Raw genomic sequence first — 9,425 nt, 5'->3', positions numbered from 1 at the left:
AGGCGAACTCTGGGAAGATAAATACAAGGCCCATTGACTTGTATTTCTCGTGGCATTTTTGTGATGTACCTTGGAATGTAAATTTCCTGTGTTCTTTGTATCAGCACAGTCTTTCTCTGACTTAGCAATAATCTTTGAACTTAATAAGTTGATAAAGGGACCTTTCTTTAAGCCTTCTAGAAATTAAGATTACAATTGTCCGTGACAATGAAAAGCTTAAAATTAATAGCTAAGACTGTTCTTTTTTTTAATTCATCGTGTTGTTTAATTTACTCCAGCATCATGCCATCTAATCACATCTCTGGCATGTCTCCTAGAAAGGCTTGTTGAAGAGCACACACACACTTCTCCTGCATGTCTCCTAGAGACCATTTCACCCACGACTCTATTTGGCAGGTATCTTCTTGTCTCTCTCTTCATCAGCGATGAGGCAGAATTCTTTTCTTCAGGGAAAAGAAATCCATGGTTTGTTGCCTTTACCAATAACAGAAATGCTGGAAAGCCAAGTGGCAAAGCTGTTGATATTGGCCTCTTTCATGTGAACTACATCAAAAGGTCTTGGATGCCTCTCTGTTGGTGAGCTCACCAATTCTTCCCAAGTTATCACCTGCAGTCACCCCAGGTTACCTGTGTCAAATTTAATGAAGTCAGTTATGTTACCAGTCTTCATATCAATCTGAATGATGCCATTCACCTTGATGAGAGGATGGGGTACCGATTGGTGCTGTCATCATGCATGGTTGACCTGATGAGGAATTCTTTTTGTGCCCACAAAGATCTTCCTCACTTTGTGCAACTTGTACTTGACCTCTTCCGTATAATATAATGAACAGCAAAGCAACCTTTGCAGTCATAGATCAGACAGAAATTCTCTCCAGTTTTGTCAAGGCTCATGATATCCAAAAGCCCAGGAGGGTAGCATATATCCGTTCCGACTTTGTCATCAATCATAATGAAGTGCTGCATGCAAGTCTTTTTTTACTTTATCTCCAATCAGGACATACTTAAGACTGTTCCTTAGGAAAATGATGAGGGGAAGATATTCTCTCAACTTGTGGAAACCATTGGATGGACAAGGAACAAATATGCCACTCAATTTATCCAACATCCAATGTGCTTCAGATGTTTCTGCCAGCCATGAATGATGGCTGTGCTGGGAACTGAAAGAGCAAGGCAGTTCATTTGTTTAGGGAGCTGGTATTTCCTTACATATTTTATTAATACCACTGATATCTAAATTCTCTTTTAATACTCCCATAAAGCTAATTGTTCAATTAATGTCCAAAATTAAGGCATACTATATCTGAAGTATACATAGTTGTACAGAAAGAACCTAAAACAAAGTCAAAATTATTGAACAATTTTTATGAACAGTAAAGAACTTTAACTATATTTTATTTTAAAATGATAGAACTACTTCTAAATTTTCAATAGAAAATAGAGTAGAAATGGAGTAATTCCAAACATGATGGCCATGTATACTACATTACTGAAGGGGATATATCTTAAAAATGGGACCTATTTTCTTTCAAGTTTACTGACCCCACCAAATCCTTCAGATTTCTGAGAGTACAAACAATTAGACTGCCATTAGACTCTTAAAACAGCAGTTTAAACAAACCTTGAGATGCTTAGGAGCTACTAGAAAGGCTGTAGGTTTCCATCTTCTAAGAAGTTTGAGCTCAAGAAGCCCACTTCATCTGACAAACACTGAAAACAGGGCTCTCTCTACAGGTGCACCTGAAAAGCCTGGAATTTATTACACTGTGAGTCCTTCCCTTGTGCGCTATTAGATAACCTGCTCCATTAACATTTCTATTCATTTATATGAAATGCATATTCCCTTAAGAATGTATTCAAGGATATGTTAGAACACTTTCTTTTAGCTAGGCTGTATTTTCCCTGTTACCATTCATACCAAATAAATATGCAGTACTTATACTATGCCACATGCTATTCTGGGTGGCTTATTAATGCAATCCTCACCATAACCTCATAAATAGATATTATTATTCCTGATCTACAAATGAAGAGACATAGGCACCAATGTTTAATAATTTATCCTTGGTCACACAACCACTATATACTGGAAGCAAGGTTTATACTCAGTCTTCTGGCTCCAAGTTGATGCTGTTGGCTACTACATTAGTAGAACAAGCTTCCTATGATACATAAAAGATGCAAGATGCAAAATGCAGTCTTTGCTAGGAATCACAAACACATACTTGAGTTTAGCAGCAGAGCTGTCAATCATGTAAAACTTAATCTCCAGCCTAAGAATTTCTTCAAGGAAGAAGTTTAGTGAGCTTATAGTATATCTTACATACCCATGAGTTTGTATATGTGCATGTGGTCATGTGTATATGAGGGAGCATTATAAGTAAGATTGTCTATGTACGTATGTGTAACAAGCATGTGACTTCTTGTTCACATATGTACGTGTGAATGTGTCCTTATGTTAATAGCATGCATGCATGCTTGAGCTACATAACTATGTAAGTGGCAGACCCAGAGTTCAAGACCAGATCTACCTAATGTTTTCCTATCTGTATTTTCTCATGCTCATATTCCTGTTTAGTTTTAAGGACTACAGGGTTCTCTTGTGTGCTTTGCATTAATTGCAGGAAGATGCACCACAGAATCAGCCATTTGCAGGTGCAATAGTTTTGTCTAGACAGAGGAAATTAAGAAGACTAGAAGTCGTGATAAGTTTTGTGATAGCCAGGGCAGGAACAGAAAGGAAAGGAAAGAACACACAACAGAAGTAGTAACTTTATGTAAATATCATCCTTTCATCAAAAGTCTGAGACATGATAGGCACTTCCTTCTCGGTTTTCCTGTGCACCCCTGAAGGACATCATTTCCCTATTTTTTAAAGGAAAATAGAGCGATAGGTCACCTAATACTTCAGAATTAGGTCAATGAAGTAACCAAGATGGGACTTTGGCCATTGTGGATATAGCTGGTTTGCCATCCTCAGCAGCCTTTATCCATTATTTTACAATACTTGCATAAAGATGCTGCGTATCTGCATCCTTCAGGGCAGATAAGGCTGCACATTTTATGTTAGCTGTATTTCCTGTTGGTAGCTCATCTTTACCTATTTATTATCCACACTCCAAAAATGGCTTCAAAAGCTTCTCTTGGAAAAAAAATCAAAGGCAATTGCAGCTGAAGCTCTCCAAAGGAAACTTGAAGCAGACACTTTCACCTTCTGGGAACTCTGACACATTAATTTCCCTCAGTCACCTCACTTAAAGTAGTAAGTCTGGCACCACGGTGGCGGGAGCCTTAATCAGATACCAACCCACTGCTGACTGCATCAGAATGATGTCAGAAGCACGGCAGTCCTGGGCCACTGCCTCATTTGGAGCAAACACTGAAACACTTGTTTTTTAGGCTACTTTATGACTTGCTTGAAAAATGACTTTGTTCACCATGGAAGGCCACTAATGTATGAGGTGTTACTCAGGATTTTAGCACTTTTTCTATATGCACAGAATTCTTTTTATATGCATAGCTACACAAACAGTAGAAGCATCACTGAATTACTTATATTATCAATACTTTCTATCAGGGGAGAAACTACATGGCAACAGCTGTGTTGATACTTTCCTGTATATAAAATTGAGTAAGAAACCATATTAACAAAATTCTGGAAGAAATGTTTTTATTTTATGCCATATGGTTTGGCTTATATCGGATTTGCACATTTGGGGTTTCTTATTTATTTTTAATGGTGGTCTTTCACCTCAGGTACATGAATGTGGTTTTCACCTCCTCTCTTTGGGGACTGTGCCTGTCAAAGACTCTGTCAAATGGGGTTCTGAGAATTCGCTGTTCCTCGTATTGGTAGATTCTTCCACTCCTATCTCCTCAAAAGAAACCTCCGTTGTCGGAAGAGCAGCAAGGAGAACTGTAGCAGTGCATTTACCCCAAGACCGAACTGGAGCACTGTGATCTTGGCTTGTATGAATGTGATTTTTTACCACCAGTCACTGCGAGGAGAAAAATCTGTTCTTCTATCTCTCCTTCCCTTCTGTCCTGCTACTGGATAATCAGGCCCAAGCCTGGTCTCCTTCTGGAAATTATTTGGTAATAAGAAACAGGCCTCAGGCAGTGTTGTGAGGTGAGGCTGTGACCCTTCACCTTCAGAGACCTGGGTGCTGAGCCTTTCTGGAGGTTGGTGGTCCCTTCCTCACCCACAGCAGGTATTTTTCAGTGTCACCAAGTTGTACAGCATTTGGGCGCATTGGTACCTTGATCCCAAGAAAGAATTTGCAGCAGTATATTTAAGCATGGAATTCTGGGGGACCACGCCACACACCATTATCTTGAATGATCATTGTTTCAGGTCCAGTACTCTTCTTACTTAAAATTACTGAAATTTTAGTGTTTACTAATTTTGTAGGAAATGTTTTGTAGTAGATCATTTTTTTTTTTGTTGAGGTCATAGTTGTTCACATTCATGATTTAGCTTCAAGTATGTTCTTTATATATTGTGAGATGCCCAGATTCTCATCATACTATTCTTTTGATTCATACCTTTAATTCCTCATTTTGTCATTATCTCAAATTCTATTGCAGAAACTTTAACTGATACTGAACTCAATTATATATATATTGTTAATATACAATTTCCCACCTTATTTTCCTTCAAGTACAACCTAAAGTATCAATTTCATTTCTCAAAATCCAACCTAAAATATTTTATTTACATTTTTATTTTATGTGTATAAGTGTATTGCCTGCATGTAGGTGCATGCACTCATGTTGTACAGTGCCCTAGAGGTCAGAATGAGTTGGATCCCCTGGAACTGAAGTTCCAGATGGTTGTTAGCTACCATGTGGGTGCTGGGAATCAAACCTGGGTATTCTGCAAGAGGACTCTTAACTGTGAGCTATCTCTCCAGCCCCTCAAAATCCTAGTTATAGTTCTTTGTTTACTTTAGATTTTCATACCATTGTAGCTAACAGAATGGCTGTGCACCATTACCACAATTCCAGGATTGAACTACAAACATTAGAAAACAAAGACCTGGGTCTTTCCAGTATTTAAGGGCACCAACTCCCAAAAGCAAATCAAACATAAAACTAAATATGAGTGCTCTGAGACTAGAGGGAGCCACAATGCTTGGGTTCAAATCACAGCCCTGCTCCTAATTGTTTGTGTTCCTCTGACTAAGGTACTTAACCTTTAGGCATCTGGATATTCTTATCTATAAAATGAGGTTGATAACAGTATCTTTGTCAGAAGCTATTGTTGACTTGGCCTATGTAAAGTGCTTAGAACTGTGTCTGGTGCATAGAGTGTTACATAAGCTTCCTATTATTTCATAAAGAAAAATAACAACAAACTTCCTCTAATTTGACAAGCATTTCCAGAAGGCCATTTGATAATGAAAGCATTTTATGTAAAATCTAAAAACAAATGACTTGTATGAATCATTTTCAAAGGGCAATGAGACAAAGAGGGAGCTCAAACATGAGGCAGTATAACATCCACTAAAGTCAGTTTTAATGCTACTGTCATGGACCAGGCAGCATCATAGAGACCTATTTGTGTTGGCAGAACTGTAGATGGTTGTCTCTTTTCCTTTTGGACTCAATTTCCATCCATTTCATCCAACTGTAGCTTTTAATATTAAGTATGCTCAGAGATCCTTCATTAATTTTATTCCAAAATAATATCCCCAAAATTCCTATGATCTTAGGTAGCACTGAGCCTTGGAAGGCACCTATTGGACTCAACTAATCAAAGTGATGTAAAAGAAAAAAAGAGTTAAGTGGAGAACTGAATTATACACATCGGGTAGTGAACAGAACTTAGGAATTTAGGAAAACTAGTTATATTCACGTCTCAAGCATTGTTTGGTTAAGGCATTGGGCTGTTTAGAAAGAGATACAGAGAGTAGAGCTCTTTCCCTGCCAGGCCCAAAAGATTTTCTGACAACTGAGTGACTGAGCTGAGAAACTCTTCCTTTGGCTCAGGTCTTAACAGTAGCATAGAACCAGCAAAGAAGTACAGACCACCCATGAAGTAGAGCCTTCCTTGTATGTAATCTTCCTTTTAGCACCTATGGGGATCTTTTCAAAGAAAGCAAACAACATACACATCCTCACAGTGAGATGCTTGTATGCTGACCCCATATCCTGCATTTCTGATTGTTGCCACTAAAAAGGAATCCCAATATTGTTTGCAGAAATGTCCTTGATTTATCTAACTGTAGCTAAAAGGTTACTTCAAATATACATTTCATGTCTCTGCCCTGGATACTATTACAAAACAGAAATACTGGTTTAAGAAAAGTAGGTTCATTTTTTTTTGTAAAACATAAAAAAATTATATAACTAAAATGGCATCTGTTATTATATGCTGTAATTACATTTTGCTATCATTGAATGATGGTGTACATATCCCCTGCTTCAGAAAACCAAATGTTTTAACAAGTGGATCTAAATGCCATCGAACTATATTGTATAGGAATTGCAAACATTCAATTAAAAATTTATAAAGGTGTAAGATGAGAATGCACATGCTATATATGTTTATTTAAAATGTTTAAATTATTGTAGAAGTTGTATGTTACCTTGCTGAACATTGAAAGGCTCATTTTAAGACTCTTCAAATGCTATGAGAAATTTGAAAAGAGAACATACTATATGTATGATTTAAGGGCAACATATCCTTTGAAAGTCAAAATTTTTGGATGATTTATGGTTTTGTTTATTCCAGTAAAATATTGATGATATTAAAGAAGTGTGTAAGATCAGCCTGAGAAGTCTTAATGTGCCAGAAATTAAGAAGTCAGTTTGGAAAGGAATTGTGTGAAGGGCCAGGGACATGGCTCAGTTGGTAAGGGCTTGTGGCACAAGCTTAAGGATATCCAGCACCCAGATAAATGCTGACCAGGCTTAGCAGCATGTTTGTAATCCTAGCACTCAGGAAGTAGACACAGGGATTCCCCAGTGCAAGATGCCTAAACGGGCTACTAAAATCTGCAAGCTCTTAGATCAAGTGAGAGACCCTATCTCAGTAAATGAGATCGAGAACAATTAAGAAACACACCTGATACCAATCTTTGGCCTCCATATACATACCTACACACATGGACATGCATTCTCACACATGTATGTTCACATACAAATATGCATACACATTGCACTCACACCACACACATACACATGCAAGAAAAAGGGAACTGCATTATATAAAAGTTGTATTTTAGCAAAAATAAAGCTACAATGAACCAGGACTCATCATGAATGCCTGCATTCATAATGATACGGTCTCTCCTCCAAAGAGCCAACTTTAGGAATCTTTGAAACTGGGGTGTATAGAACATTGCCTGAAGCTTTAATAAATACAACAACAGGTCTTGAGTATATTATATGAACTGTATTTCAAGGTAACTAAATAATTGATCTGAGCAGCCTGAGTAAATAGAGCTAAACATAAATTAAATGGAAGTGTTGAGGATGATTACAGTGGTGAAGTAAGCTGAGCTCTGATCCCACTGATGCACCTTAGCTATAGTGACAGAGGGTGACCAGGCAGGTACCTCATGGAGGACTGCAGTAAAAACTCAGCACCGTGTACCGACAGCTGGACCTGAATGCATTCCACCTTTAAGACTAAATAACAGTTTACTGATAAAATATAGAAGACAAAAATGACAACAAGAACCAACTAGACAAATCCAGAATGTAAGACTTCCTAATCGTTCTTTCAAGCTAATGGCACAAATCCAGTGGTGTAGAAGACAGAAGAGGCTTAAAGTAACAACAAAATCTAGTGTATTGATACTATGTGGACCCTTATTGCAACAAACAGATGTAGAAAGACATTTTCAAGCACACCAGGGTAACCTGAATCCAGATTGGAAACATGAATGCAGATTATATTAGGAAACTGTTAATTTTGTAAGCACGGTAGTTAATTTAAAAGTAAAACATTTAACATTCGATGCTTGGGTTTTTATTTTATTTTTTAATTTGACAGTTTCATAAGCTTTCTCCCTGCATCCTCTTTCTAATCCCTCTCCCTTTGAAATTCTTCTTCTGCTCAACAAGCCCCTCCCCCTCCCCTGCTACTTTTATGTCTTCTTTCTGCGTGTGACCCACTGAGTTTAATTCGAGTTTGGAGCCTGAGCGCGGATGAGCGGTTATTTACTGGCACAAGTACAATCTGCCAGTGGCTACACCACCCAAGAATGTAACAGCCCTCCCACAATTATTAACTGACAATAGACCGCCAGAAAGGGTGGCACCTCCATGGGCTCTCTCAGAATTTTTTATATATGCCTGAAAACACTGTTTTAGGTGAGAGGTAACTAAAGAAAAGAAAGACATATTGAAAAATGTTGATCCTTGTTGAAATTTAATGAGCAGCATATGTGATATATCATAGGATGATTTCTACCTTTGTTTTTTCTTTGAAATCAGTTTTAAAATTGATGACTAGAATCTGGGTATTAGAATAGGTTTTTCACATCTGGATGCCCAAGCATAGGAAGTGGACTGATGGAGTTTCTGGAAAGTTTTCAGTCTATTTTTATAGTTTGACAGTGTGATAAAACACCACATCATTAACTATTCTCGAGGTTTGTGTTTTGTATGAATTTATTAGGCAATAGCATGACATAAGCTGTACTTATTTTAGGTGTTTTTTGACTAATATCCTTGGTGACAACTGAATACACATTCTGACCAGTTTCCTTTAAAAATAAACTTAATGAAAACAGCGTTAAGCTCTCAATGAGGCATTCTGAGACAGCACAGAAATGTACAACATGTTTTGAAATCACTCTGCTAAATCCAGGCTCAGGAGCAGTTACATCCTCATCTCAGAAAAGAGGATAGAGAGCAGTGTTTCTCACTTCAGACTAGCAGATAGCACAAGAGGAACTGTTTGTTGCATTTTCTACTAAAAATCAGCTGTTTGATGCTCCAAGGTTCTGCTAGATGACAGCTGGAAAAGCTTCAACCCAAGGAAGGGCTAGCTCCAAGCATTAAATAGCATTCTCTGAAATACACAGTCTGCAAATGAAATAGTAGCAAGTTGTCAACATCCTTGTCGGGTGTCTGTACATATTGCAATACCAATATCATCCATCCTTTTGACCTTCATATGAAAATAGGTATTTGGTGATTGCTCTGTAAAGAATTATGAAGGAGAAAAATCCTTTTCAAATAATGGCAAATGGAATGACAGCTGTGTTCCTACAACAATCTGCAAAGGCAAGTGATGGCTACTATATGCTTGAAAGGAGTTTGCCTGCTTTCTGGCTTATATAGGGTTTCTGAGACCTAGCGAATAAAAGCAACTGGAGTGTTTACTCAGACTGTGTTCTTGGATCCAATTTAGTTCTTTTCTACCTGGAATTTCCCCCCAATCCCCTCCCAAGGCAGAATCTGATTATATA

General features: G+C 37.8%; 1 pseudogene; it reads right to left on the bottom strand.

Moving 5' to 3' along the window:
* Nucleotides 1–445: 445 nt before the first annotated feature.
* On the bottom strand, nt 446–4,243 carry LOC103745243 (annotated as a pseudogene).
* Between the last annotated feature and the right edge of the window lie 5,182 nt (nt 4,244–9,425).

Source organism: Nannospalax galili, unplaced genomic scaffold, assembly GCF_000622305.1.
Source record: "Nannospalax galili isolate Female #2095 unplaced genomic scaffold, S.galili_v1.0 scaffold461, whole genome shotgun sequence".
Classification (NCBI taxonomy): Eukaryota; Metazoa; Chordata; class Mammalia; order Rodentia; family Spalacidae; genus Nannospalax; species Nannospalax galili.
The sequence above is the reverse complement of the archived record's forward strand: the minus strand, read 5'-3'. Positions and strand labels throughout refer to the sequence as shown.